The sequence below is a fragment of the Phyllobates terribilis genome, unplaced genomic scaffold (assembly GCF_046119375.1).
Source record: "Phyllobates terribilis strain yellow unplaced genomic scaffold, ASM4611937v1 Scaffold_1__5_contigs__length_1240528914, whole genome shotgun sequence".
Lineage (NCBI taxonomy): Eukaryota > Metazoa > Chordata > Amphibia > Anura > Dendrobatidae > Phyllobates > Phyllobates terribilis.
In genome coordinates, this window is record NW_027362761.1 from 820,582,468 (window position 1) to 820,597,288 (window position 14,821).

Below are 14,821 nucleotides of genomic sequence, written 5' to 3' on the forward strand. Positions count from 1 at the left end.
ATATGGTGGTGGAGGATGAGGAGAAGGAGGAGGACAAGAGCAAATAGACAAAATAAGGAAGCTTATACCCATGTGTGGGTGTGAAAAGGTGCATGGGAATACACCTCCCAAGAAAAGATATTGGATTTGAGTTTATGTTACGCTGCTATCATTAGGTGGTGTTGAGAAGTCTGGCCAAATCCAGCCCTTGTTCATTTTTATAACAGTCAGCCTGTCAGCATTTTCAGTTGACAGGCGGATGCGCTTATCAGTTATAATTCCACCAGTGGCACTAAAACCCCGCTCTGATAAAACGCTGGCGGCAGGGCAGGCCAGGACGTCCAAGGCATAGAGAGCCAGTTCATTCCACGTATCCAGCTTGGATACCCAATAATTATAAGGCACAGAGGCATCACGGAGGACGTTGGTACGATCGGCAAGGTACTCCCTCAGCATCTTCCCAAACTTTGCACTCCTTGTGAGAGTACCCCGCGCCTCAGGGTCTGTGCGTTGGGAGGGTCTGAGAAAACTCTCCCAGAACTTTGACAGTGTTCCCCTGCCTATGTTGGATTGAAGTTGTGTCTCTCTCGCCTGTACTCCTTGGTTGTCCAACGAAGTGTGCCCTCTGCCGCCAGCATTTTCAGATGGGAATTTTTTTAACAGTTCCGCAACAAGGGCCTTCTGGTACTGCCCCATTTTTGTAGACCTGTCCGCCTCAGGAATAAGAGATATAAAGTTCTCCTTGTAGCGTGGGTCTAGAAGTGTCACCAACCAGTAATGACTGTCACCCAAAATTTTCAGAACGCGAGGGTCATGGGAAAGGCAGCGTAACATAAACTCAGCCATGCGTGCCAGACTACTAACAGGCAAGACTTCGGTGTCCTCACCAAGAGGATGACTGACCATGCTCTCCTCCTCCTCCTCTCTGTCCTCTGGCCATCCATGCTGAACAGACGGTATGACAGTTGTGCAGGTAGTACCATCTATAGTGCTTGAAACTAGCTCCTGTCCTTCCTCCTCCTCCTCCTCTTCCTCATTGTCACCCAATCCACGTTGGGATGAGATGAGGCTTGGCTGTGTGTAATCACCCTGTATGGTTCCTTGCTCCATCTCATCATGCTCCGCCTGCGATGCATCCTCTTTGATTGTGAGCAGAGAGCGTTTCAGAAGACAGAAAAGCGGGATGGTGACGCTAATTATGGCGTCATCGCCGCTCATCATCTTGATGGAGTCATCAAAGTTTTGGAGGATGGTACATATGTCTGACATCCATGTCCACTCCTGAGGTCTTATGTGTGGAGTCTGAACTGAATACCGACGGCCTTGTTGATGCTGGTACTCAACAACTGCCCCCTTCTGCTCACAAATCCTTCCCAACATCTGCAGTGTAGAGTTCCAATGCGTGGGGACATCACACACCAGTCTGTGAGCCGGAAGCTGCAAATGCTGCTGAAACATGGCAAGGGCGGCGGAAGCTGTAGCTGACTTTCTAAAATGGGCACTCAGGCGGCGTTCTTTAACAAGCAGATACGGCAGCTCCGGGTAGGATTTGAGAAACCGCTGAACCACAAGGTTAATCACATGGGCCAGGCATGGTACGTGTGTGAGCTCGCCTCGCCTCAGAGCCGCCACCAGGTTCTGGCCATTGTCACACACGACCATGCCTGGCTGTAGGTTCAGCGGTGTGAGCCACAGATCTGCCTGCTCTTTCACAGCTGTCCACAACTCTTCAGCATTGTGCGGTTTTTCACCTAAGCATATTAGCTTCAGCACAGCCTGTTGCCACTTGGCCGAGGCAGTGCTGCAGTGCTTCCAGCTTGTGACTGATGTGGTCATTTCGGAGATGGAGGCTGAAGAGGAGGAGGCTGAGGAGGATGAGGTGCAGGAGCTGTAGACCGTGGGGGCAACGCTGATTAACCTAGGGACCGCAATCCTTGGTGTCGGGAGGACGTGTTCCGTCCCAAGGTCCGACTGGGTCCCGGCTTCCACTATGTTAACCCAGTGTGCCGTCAGCAAGATGTACCATCCCTGCCCACAAGCACTTGTCCACGTGTCCTTGGTTAGGTGGACTTTACCGGTAACTGCGTTGTTGAGAGCATGGCTAATCTTTTGGGACATGTGCTTGTGTGATGTGGGGACGGCACACCGGGAGAAATAGTGGCGGCTGGGGACCGAGTACCTAGGGATGGCCGCCGCCATCAGGTTGCGGAATGCTTCCGTCTCCACGAGCCTAAAAGGCAACATTTAGAGCGCAAGCAGTCGTGAAATGGGAGAATTTAGTAGTGTGGCCTGTGGGGTGTTGGCTGCATATTTGCACTTGCGTTCCAAGGACTGGGGTATGGACAACTTAACGCTGCGCTAGGAAAAGGACATGGACGTGCTTCCTGATGCTGCTACTTGAGAGTGTGCAACGACAGGTGCAGGGCAGGAGGCATCTTCGCATGCACCATGGACAGGGGATTGGCTTGCATGCACAACAGCGGAAGAACCAATGGTGCCACCCACAGACACAGTTCCTGGACCCTGGGGTTCGGCCCACAATTCGGGTGCTTTGCTGCCATGTGCCTGATCTTGCTGGTGGTGGTCAGGCTGGTTGTTTTGCCACCCCTGCTGATGCTGGCCTGGCAGGTGGTGCAAATGGCCTTTTTGGGTTATCGGCAGAGTCTTTAAAAAACAACCAGACTCGGGAAGACCTAACAGTTGTACTGGCAACTTCCTTCGTGTTGGTGTTACGGGGAACGGTTGCTTGCCTTCTGTCTGCGGCCACCACACTGCTTCTTCCTGCTTGTTGGGGTGCTCTGCCTCCCTCCCCCTGTGTGCTGCTGTCCTCGCTCTGCATGTCCTCGTGCCAGGTTGGGTCATTTACTATATCATCCACCACCTCGTCTTCCACTTCCGCACCCTCGTACTCCTCCTGACTTTCTGGCAATTGTGTCTCATCATTGCCCACCTCTTGTGACACTTTCCAACCGTCGCCTTCTTGTGACCGTGGCTGCTCAAATATTTGGGCATCGCTACACGCAATCTCCTCTTGCCCCGCTTCAAGTGAACCGGGCGAGAGGCCCGAATCTATAAATGGAATAGTGAACAGCTCTTCAGAGTGTCCAAGTGTGGGATCAGTTGTCATTGGGTACTTGGCATGGTGGGAGGAAGGAGGATCAGGGTGAGGAATATGCAGTCCAGACTCACGGCTACTGAGACTTGACCGTGTGGAAGACAGGGTGGTGGTGGTGGCTAAGTGACTGGAAGCATTATCCGCTATCCAACCAACAACCTTTTCACACTGCCCTGGGTTCAATAGTGGTGTGCTGCGGTCCCCTAGAAATTGGGACAGGAAGGTCAGGCGAGAAGATGTGGGTTTTTGTTGTGGCACAATTTCGGCTTGCCCATGGCCTTGTCCTCGGCCTCTGCATGCACCATTACCATCACGTCCAGTTCCCCGTCTTGCCCATTTTAAATGGAGGACAATATCTTCCATGCTCACTACAAATGACTGAGTTTGGAGCGAACTTATATGTGATAGAGAAAACTGAGTTTTAAATACCTGGCCTGTAGGTAAGTAGTTTGAACAGCAAACTGCGGTGAATTGCTTCAGTGACACACTAAAGGAAATTTTTAATGGAGGCCAGAAATGGCATTATTTTCTGACAACGTATATGTGATCCGTTTGACGGCGAAAACAGAGTTTTAAATACCTGGCCTGTAGGTAAGTAGTTTGAACAGCAAACTGTGGTGAATTGCTTCAATGACACACTAAAGGAAATTTTTAATGGAGGCCAGAAATGGCAGTATTTTCTGACAACGTATATGTGATCCGTTTGACGGAGAAAACACAGTTTTAAATAGCTGGATTTCTAGCGCTCTAATATGGAAAGGACCTGGCTGTATTCTGCAGTCCCAACAAGCAAATGGCGCAGAAAAAATTGTGTTCTCTGGATTGCTTTTTAAGCAAATAAAGAGGATTAAGATCCAAAGAAAAGTATTCCTGGCCCCTGAGACCTGGGCCTTTGTATAGAAATATCTAACAGCAGCAGAAGGCAGAATTGGAATGGAGCCTCTTGTGCTATATGCACTGCAATCTGCTATATACACTGCCTGCCTATACACCCTGCCTGCCTGATATCTCTGAAGATGGATTAATCCTCAGAAGGACTGTTTGTTAAGATGGATATGTGTAATGTATGGTTTTTCTCCCTACACTACCTAATACACAAGCAAATCTGTCCCTGATGCAGCAGCACCTCTCCCAAAACAAGCAAATGGCGCAGAAAAATTGTGTTCTCTGGATTGCTTTTTAAGCAAATAATGAGGATTAAGATCCAAAGAAAAGTATTCCTGGCCCCTGAGACCTGGGCCTTTGTATAGAAATATCTAACAGCAGCAGAAGGCAGAATTGGAATGGAGCCTCTTGTGCTATATGCACTGCAGTCTGCTATATACACTGCCTGCCTATACACCCTGCCTGCCTGATATCTCTGCAGATGGATTAGTCCTCAGAAGTACTGTTTGTTAAGATGGATATGTGTAATGTACGGTTTTTCTCCCTACACTACCTAATACACGATGAAATCTCTCCCTGACACAGCAGCAGCTCTCCCTACACTGGCTGATCCGGAGTGACTGTGACGAGCATGTCAGCGCCAGGTGTGATATAGACCTGATGACGCTGTGCGGCCAGCCAATCACTGTAATGCCACAACCAACATGGCTACGGCATTACAGTGCATGGCAGGCAATCCCTGCATGTTCATTGGCTCTCTAAAGAGCGCCAAACATGCAGGGAGGGGACCCGAGTTCCCGCCCGAGCAACCCGGAAATACTCGGCGAGCGCCGAGCATCTCGAGCAGTGAGATGCTCGGGCGAGCACCGAGCAGTAGCAAGCATGCTCGCTCATCACTAGTAAGTTGTTCTTATAATTCATACCTAGTGCTATTCTGGTATCTATACTTAAAATCCAAAATGATTAACCCCTTAACGACCACCGTAATGCATCTTCACGGCGGTCATTAATGGTACTTATTCCTCAGCGCTGTGAAAATGTGACGCTGAGGAATAAGTAAATAGCGCCACCCGGTGGCAGCGATTCCTGTGGGTGTCAGCTGTGTGTGACTGCTGACACCCTGCAGTATCAGCCCCGGCCGGTCTCGATGCCGATCGGGGCTGATTAACCCCTTAAATACCACTGTCAATCGTGACAGCGGTATTTAAGTGCTTACCAGGGGGTTGCACGATCCCCTTAGTAACCATCGGACCCCCGTGATGAGAATCGTGAGTCCTGATGGTTACCATGGTACCCTGAGATCATGTGATGATCCCAGTGTACGGTGGCCTGTGAGATCCAGCAATAAACTGGCTCTCACAGGCATAGTCAGTGAGTCAGATATGACTCAGTGACAGGTCTCATGCACTGCAGTACAGAGGTACTGCAGAGTATGAGACCAGCTATCAAAGTGAAAATCACACATGTTCCAAAGTGAGACTTGGTAAAAAAGTAAAAAAAAGTTAAATAAAATATGTAAAAAGTAAAAAAAACACACACAAAAAGTGCACACAAATCACTAAAATCCGTTTCGCCGCTGAAAATCCAGCATTTGTGATAAAACAGAAATAATGAAAAAACGTACACATAATTGGTATCGCCGCATCCGGAACGACCCACTCTATAAAACTGTTGTGCTATTTAGCCCGTTTGGCGAATGCCGTAAAAAATAAGAATAAAAAACATGCCGAAAATGACTCTTTTTCATCATACTGACTCACAAAAATGTGAATAAAAAGCTATCAAAAAGTCGCACAGAAAAAATAATTATATAAATAAACCGACAAACTGTCCCACAAAAAACAAGCCCTAATATGGCTCATTCGGCAAAAAAGTAAAAAAGTTACAGCTCTCAGAATGTGACGATGCAAAATCAAGTTCTTTTTTGTAAAAAACTGTTTTTAGTCTGTAAAAATAGCAAAGCATAAAAAAAGATATAAATCTGGTATCACTGTAATCGTACCGACCCGACGGACAAATCAGTCTTATCACTTTTACCGCACAGTGAACGGCGCAAAAAATAAAAAATAAAAACAATAAATGAATTGCTGGATTTTGTTCATTCTGTGTCTGAAAAATCTACCGTAAATAAACAGCGATCAAAAATTGCTATGTTCCCCAAAATAGTACCAAAAAAATCTGCAACTTGTCCCGCAAAAAATAAGCCATCATACAACTCTGTTCACCAAAAAATAAAAAAATTACAGCTCTCAGAATATGACGACGAAAATAACTATTTTTTATAAAAAAAAAGCATTTTTACTGTGTGATCGCAACAAAACTTAAAATAACCCCAAATAAATCTGGTATCGCTCTAATCGCACCGATCCAAAGAATAAATCCGCCTTATCACTTATACCGCACGGTGAACCCCGAAAAAATAAAAATAAGAACTATTCTGGTACTGCTGTCTATTTCTTCATTCTGCCTCCAAAAAAATTGGAATAAGGCTCGGCTCACGTTTATCCTGCGCTCTCCGCTGAGTGCTTATGTTGGGGTTTCCGTGTAAATTCACCAAAAACCGCAATTCAGACAAAAAACCCAGATAGAGCCACTCACTTACACTTATGAGGCCGATGGAGTCCATTTGGACTGGTCTCTGTTCCGGCGACATACCATCTTTTTTGGCTTTTTTTTAGCGCACAAGTGTGGACGATCATAGATCTGTGCATGCCTAAAAAGACGGATACCAGCGGAGCAGACGCAAAACGGACTCTAAAGTGTTTCCATCTGCCTCTTTGTGGTGGATGGTTTCCCAAATCCAAATGCCCCCTCCTTCTGAGCCCCACTGTGCCTAAACCGCAGTAAGCAGCCACATGTTTGGCATTATTGTAGTGGGGAGAGCACTTAATTTACGGGGTGTGTGTCACCAGGAGAAATGTATGGGGGCACTACACTTTATGGGGGCACAATGTATGGGCACTAGTGATGAGTGAACGTGCTCGCCACTGCTCGGTACTCGTCCAAGCATCACTGTGCTTGAAGAGCTCGGCGCTTGGCAAGTATTTCCGGGTTGCTCGGGCAGGAACTCGGGTCCCCTCTCTGCATGTTCGGCTCTCTTTAGAGAGCCAATGACCATGCAGGGATTGCCTGCCATGCACTGTAATGCTGTAGCCATGTTGGTCGTGGGCATTACAGTGATTGGCTGGCCGCACAGCATCATCAGGTGTATATAAGACCGGGCGCCGCCATGCTCGTCACAGTCTACTCCGGAACCAGGCAGAGGAGGGAGAGCTGCTGCTGCATCAGGGAGAGATTTGCTTGTTTATAGTTAGTATAGGTATTCCACAACATATATATACTGTATATGCATCTTCTGAGGACTAATCCAGCTGCATATATTCAATGGTGATAGCAGGAGGCAGGCAGGCAGGGTATGTGGCAGACTGCAGTGCATGATACAACACAAGAGGGTCCATTGAACATCCTGTTAGTATAGGTATTCCATAACAAATATATATATCCGTCTGAACTAACAGTCCTTCTGAGGACTAATCTAGCTGCATATAATCAGTGCTAGGCAGGCAGTGTATGTGGTAGACTGCAGTGTATGATACAGCACAAGAGGGTCCATTGAACGTCCTGTCTGCTGCTGCTGCAGTAATAATTACAGATATTTATAGACATAGCCCCAGATATCAGGGGCCAGGGAAAAATTTTTTTTTATCTTAATCCTGGTTATTTGCTTAAAAAGCAATCCAGAGTACACCATTTTTCTTCTCCATTTGCTTGTTATCACTGCAGAAAAAAGCCACATCTGTTCCATATTTCAGCGATAAAAATCCAGAAATTTAAACTGAAGGTGGAAAAAATTGGCCTTCTTTTCCATTCTGTTGCAGTGGGTCGGTCAAGCTATTCACACTAAGTGTCTGTGAAGGATAGTATTAGTAAATTACAGGCCTGCTATTTAAAACCTTGGTTCTCTGTCAGACTTAACACCTATAAGAGTGCTCCAAAATCAGACATTTCTTCCACTTTCATTCCGTTGCAGTGTCGGTCAAGCTATTCACACTATGAGTCTGTGAAGGATAGTATTAGCAAATTACAGGCCTGCTATTTAAAACCGTGGTTTTCTGTCAGACATAACACCTATAAGAGTGCTCCAAAATTAGACATTTCTTCCATTTTCATTTCATTGCAGTGTGTCGGTCAAGCTATTCACACTAGGTGTCTGTGAAGAATAGAATTAGCAAATTACAGGCCTGATATTTAAAATTGTGTTTCTCTGTGAGACGTATTACATATAACTGCATTCCAAAATCAGCAATTTGTCGTGGACGTGGGAAATATTGTCCTCCATTAAAAATGGGCAAGGTGTGTGGCAAGGGACGGGGAGGGGAAGTGGACGTGATGGTGATGGTGCATGCAGAGGCCGAAGACGTGGCAGTGGGCAAGCTGAAATTGTGCCACAACAAACATCCACATCTTGTCGCTCTACCTTCCTTTCCCAACTACTAGGTGACCGCAGAACACCACTATTGAACACAGAGCAGTGTCAAAAGGTTGTTGGTTGGATAGCAGATAATGCTTGCAGACACTTGGCCGCCACCACCTCCACCCTGTCTTCCACACGGTCAAGTCTCAGTAGCTGTGAGTCTGGACCGCATATGTCTCACCCTGATCCTCCTTCCTCCCAACATGCTGAGTGCCCGGAGACAACTGATCCCACACTTGGACACTCAGAAGAGCTGTTCACTTTTCCATTTGTAGATTCGGGCCTCTCACCCGGCCAGCTTCAAGCGAGTCAAGAGGAGAACAAGTGTAGCGATGCCCAAATATTGGAGCAGCCACAGTCACACGAAGGTGACGGTGGGAAAGTGCAATTACTGTCGCAAGAGGTGGATGTTGATGATGATGATGAGAAACAATTGCCAGAAAGTAAGGAGGACCAGGGTGCGGAAGTGGAAGACGAGGTGGTGGATGATATAGTAACTGACCCAACCTAGCAGGGGGACATACAGAGCAAGGAGAGCAGCACATAGGGGGAGGGAGGCGTACCACCACAACAGGCAGGAAGAAGCAGTGTGGTGGCCGCAGACACAAGGCGGGAAAGCGTTCCTCGTAACGCCAACATGATGAAAGTTGCCAGTACAACTGTTAGGTCTTCCCGAGTCTGGTTGTTTTTTAAAGACTTTGCAGAAACCCCCAAAAAGGCCATTTGCAGCACCTGCCAGGCTAGCATCAGCAGGGGTAGCAAAACTAGCAGCCTGACCACCACCAGCATGATCAGGCACATGGCAGCAAAGTACCTGACTAAGTGGGCTGAACCCCAGGTTCCAGCAACAGTGTCTGCGGGTGACATCACTGCTTGTTCCGCTGTTGTGCGTGCACGCCAATCCCCTGTCCTTGGCGCATACCAAGATGCCTCCCGCCCTGCACTTGTCATTGAACACTCTCAACTAGCACCATCAGCAAGCACTTACACGTCTTTGTCCCAGCGCAGCGTTCAGTTGTGCCTACCCCAGTCCTTGGAACGCAAGCTCAAATACGCAGCCAACGCCCCACAGGCCACACTACTAAATTCACACATTTCGCGAATGCTTGCGCTCGAAATATTGCCTTTTAGGCTCGTGGAGACGGAAGCTTTCCGCAACCAGATGGCGGCGGCCATCGCTTGGTACTCAGTCCCCAGCCGCCATTATTTCTCCCAGTGTGCCTTCCCCAGGTTACACGAGCACGTGTCTCACAACATTGGACGTGCTCTCAACAACGCAGTTACTGGGAAAGTCCACCTAACCACGGACACGTGGACAAGTGCTTGTGGGCAGGGACAGTACATCTCGCTGACAGCACACTGGCTTAAGATAGTGGAAGCCAAGGACCCAGTCGGACCCTGGGACTGAAGACGTCCTCCTGATGACGAGGATTGCAGGCCCTGGGTCAGTGAGGGTTGCCCCTACATTCTACAGCTCCTGCACCTCCTCCTCCACTTCAGCCTCCATCTCCAAAATGACCACATCAGTTGCAAGCTGGAAGCACTGCAACACTGCCTCGGCCAAGCGGCAACAGACTGTGCTGAAGCTAATATGTTTAGGTGACAAACTGCACAACGCTGAAGAGTTGTGGACAGCTCTGAAAGAGCAGGCAAATCTGTGGCTGACACGGCTGACCCTACAGCCAGGCATGATCGTGTGTGACAATGGCCGGAACCTGGTGGCTGCTCTGAGGCGAGGCAAGCTCAAACACGTACCATGCCTGGCCCATGTGCTTAACCTCATGGTTCAGCGGTTTCTCAAAACCTACCCGGATCTGTCGGATCTGCTTGTCAAAGTACGCCGCCTGTGTGCCCATTTTAGAAAGTCAGCTACAGCTTCCGCCGCCCTTGCCGTGCTTCAGCAGCGTTTGCAGCTTCCAGCTCACCGACTGATCTGCAATGTCTCCACGCATTGGAACTCTACATTGCAGATGTTTTGAAGGATTTGTGAGCAGAAGAGGGCAGTTGTTGACTACCAGCATCAACAAGGCCGTCGGTATTCAAGCCAGACTCCACACATAAAACCTCAGGAGTGGACATGGATGTCAGACATTTGTACCATCCTCCAAAAATTTGAAGACTCCACCAAGATGGTGAGCAGCGATGATGTCATAATTAGCATCACCATCCCGCTTCTCTGTCTTCTGAAACGCTCTCTGCTCACAATTAAAGAGAATGCATTGTAGGCAGAGTACGATGAGATGGAGCAAGGAACCATACAGGGTGATTCCACACAGCCCAGCCTCATCTCATCCCAATGTGGATTGGGTGACAATGAGGAAGAGGAGGAGGAAGAACAGGAGCTAGTTTCATGCGCTATAGACGATACTACCTGCACAACTGTCATATCGTCTGTTCAGCGTGGCTGGCCTGAGGACAGAGAGGAGGAGGATGAGGAGGAGAGCATGGTCAGTCGTCCTCTTGGTGAGGACACGAAAGTCTTGCCTCTTTGCAGTCTGGCACACATGGCTGAGTTTATGTTACGCTGCCTTTCCCGTGACCCTCGTGTTGTCCAAATTTTGTGTGACAGTCATTACTGGTTGGTGACACTTCTAGACCTACTCAACAAGGAGAACTTTCTGTCTCTTATTCCCTTGCAGGACAGGCCTAATAAAATGGGGCTGTGCGAGAAGGACTTTGTTGCGGAGTTATTTAAAAAATTCCTATTTGAAAACGCTGGCGGCAGAGGTCACAGTTCTTTGGCCAACCAAGGCGTACAGGCAAGAGAGACACAAATGCAATCCAGCAGAGACAGGGGAACACTGTCAAAGTTCTGGGACAGTTTTCTCAGACCCTCCCATCTCACAGGCCCTGAGGCACGGGGTATTCTCCCATGGAAGGAAAAGTTTCGGAAGATGGTGAGGGAGTACCTTGCCGACCGTATCAACATCCTCCGTGATTCCTCTGTGCCTTATAATTATTGGGTATCCAAGCTGGACATGTGGCATGAACTGGCTCTCTACGCCTTGGAGGTCCTGGCCTGCCCTGCCGCTAGCGTTTTGTCAGAGCGGGCTTTTAGTGCCGCTGGTGGAATTATAACCGATAGGCGCATCCGCCTGTCAACTAAAAATGCTGACAGGTTGACTCTTATAAAAATTAACAAGGGCTGGATTGGGCCAGACTTCTCAACATCACCGAATGATAGCAGCGTAACATAAACTCAAATACAGAGTCTTTTTTTTGGGAGGTCTAACTCTATTCCCTTGCACCTCTGTATTCACACCCAGACATGGGTATACGCTTCCTGATTTTGTCTATTTGCTCTTGTCCTCATCCTCCGCATCCTCATCCTCTATCACCATATCACCACCATATGTACAATATCAACAAATCTATGTCTCTTGCAAGGGGCATTGGAGTTCCTCCAAATTTTTGGCACCCGTTGCTTCACTGCATAGGCAAACAGTATGGGAGACCCACTTCATAATAATGGGAACATTGTTTTCAGGAGGCTCTCTGACCTCTGCATCTCTTGCAAGGGGCATTGGAGTTCCTCCAAATTTTTGGCAGCCATTGCTTCACTGCATAGGCAAACAGTATGGGAGACACACTTTCTAATAATGGGAACATTGTTTTCAGGAGGCCCTCCAACCTCTACGTCTCTTGCAAGGAGCATTGGAGTTCCTCCAAATTTTTGGCACCCGTTGCTTCACTGCATAGGCAAACAGTATGGGAGAATAACTTCCTAATAATGGGAACATTGTTTTCAGGAGGCCCTCTAACCTCTTTGTCTCTTGCAAGTGGCATTGGAGTGCCTCCAAATTTTTGATAGCTATTGCAGTCACTCAATAGGCAAACAGTATGGGAGACCCTCTCCTTTCTAATGGCAATATGTCGCTACTGAGGCCCAACTCTATGTGTCTTTAAATTGTTACTGGGCTTTTTCCTAAATTTTGGCAGCCGTCGGACTCACTGCATACCCTATAACTGAATAGCAGACCCTCTCCTTTCTAATGGGAACATGTCATACTCGATACTGTGGCCCAGCTGTATGTGTCTTTGAATTGTTAGTTGGGTTATTCCTAAATTTTGGCTGTGGTTGGACTCACTGCATACCCTATAACTGTATAGCAGACCCTCTCCTTTCTAATGGGAACATGTCATTACTGTGGCCCAGCTCTATGTGTCTTCAAATTGTTTGTAGGGTTTTTCCTAAATTTTGGCAGCCGTTGCACTCACTGCATACCCTATAACTGAATAGAAAACCCTCTCCTTTCTAATGGGAACATGTTGTTACTGTGGCCCAGCTGTATATGTCCTTGAATTGTTAGTGGGGTTTTTCCCAAATTTTGGCAGCCCATGCATTTACAGCATTGGCATTACCGCTATAGGAGACCCGCTTTTTTTTTACTGAGACCCTTCTCTATGTCTCTTCAAAGGGGTATTGGGTTGCGTCCAAATTTTGGCAGCCCTTGCAGTCATTGCATATGCAATAACAGTATAGGAGGCCCACTCTTTAATAATGGGAACAACAAAGCATAGCCGACTGCTGGCCCTTTAAGAATAATAAGGGCTGCCGGATGGCACTATAAAAAGAGTCTTTGTCTCCATCATAAATGAAACAGGATGTGTCTGATGATGTGTCACACACCACATGGCCAGATAAGGTTGTAAAATGTTAAAATGACATTTCCCGGTGAATGCATTTGTCTTGGTTCAAAGCAATGCAAAAGTGCAAAAACACATCAAAACGCTACGTGTGAATATAGCCCAAGGTGTGGAGGAGAATTTTTGTTTTTGGTTATTTATTTTGCCTTATATACAAGTCATTACCCTGGAAAGGATGTTCCTTAACATATTTCCCAGGGAAATCCATTTTGATTTCGTTTTTGTATGTTTTATGTGAGTCCGTAAAAGTGGCGTAATACCTCTGACAATGTTGTTGACAGCAGTGACCTGGGAGTCAGAAATGCTTCCAGGGGTCTTCCCCATGCTGTTCTTATGTCATTTGAGCACTGTTCCCAACAGCGTTTTCCCCACATATGGGGTATCGGCTTACTCAGGAGGAATTGCACAACAAATGATATGGGGCAATGTGTGTTCACCACACATCTAGATAACTTCCCTAAGGGGTCCAGTTTCAAAAATGGTGTCACTTGTGGGGGGTTTCACTGTTTAAGCTCATCAGGGGCTCCTCAAACACGACATGGTGTCCGCTAATTATGCAAGAAAATTTTAAATTCAAAAAAGTCAAATGGCGCTCCTTCCCTTCCAAACCCTGCGGTGCGCAGGGTTTTCCCCTGGGGTATCAGCTTATTCAGGAGGAATTGCACAACAAATTTTGTGGTCCATTTTCTCTTGTTACCCTTGTGAAAATAAAAAAATTGAGTCTGAAGTAAACATTTTGAGAAAAAAAGTTAAATGTTAATTTTTTCCTTCCACGTTGCTTCAGTTCCTGTGAAGCACGTGAAGGGTTAATAAACTTCTTGAATGTGGATTTGAGCACCTTGAAGGGTGAAGTTTTTAGAATGATGTCACTTTTGGGTATTTTCTGTCATATAGATCCCTCAAAGTCACTTCAAATGTAATGTGGTCCCTAAAAAAAGGTTTTGTTAAATTTTGTTGGAATAATGAGAAATCGCTGGTCAACTTTTAACCCTTATAACTTCCGAACAAAAAAATTTTGGTTCCAAAATTGTTCTGATGTAAAGTAGACATGTGGGAAATGTTGTTTATTAACTATTTTGTGTGACATATCTCTGATTTAAGGGCATGAAAATTCAAAGTTTGAAAATTGCTAATTTTTTTAAATTTTTGCCAAATTTCAGTTTTTTTCACAAGTAAACGCAAGTCTTAACGATGAAATTTTACCACTATCATGAAGTTCAATGTGTCACGAAAAAACAATCTCAGAATCAGGGGGATCCGTTGAAGCGCTCCAGAGTTATTACCTCATAAAGTGACACTGGTCAGAATTGTAAAAATTGGCTTGGTCATTAAGTACATAATTGGCTCCGTCCTTAAGGGGTTAAGGAGATCAGTGGTTCTTATGGTTTTTCTTCAGTTGCCTGCTGGCCGATGTGCTTCTTGCACTTGGCTTGTTATGGGACACACAAAGGATTTGACATGGTGAGAAACATACTCCTCTTTCTCTCTCTTACTAATCACGTATGCCTTCATAGTTTACCAATTAATTACCTTACTCTAAGCGTTTTTGCATGCATTTCTGCATGCGGGTTATCAAGCGCTTTTCCAAGCGATTTTAGCATCACTTGGAAAAGTGCTTGACAACTTGGTCACACTATATAAATCCATGCAACCGGCATGGATTTATATAGTGTGACCAAGTAATAGCTAAAAAAAAGAATAAGAATGGTAAAAAATAAAAA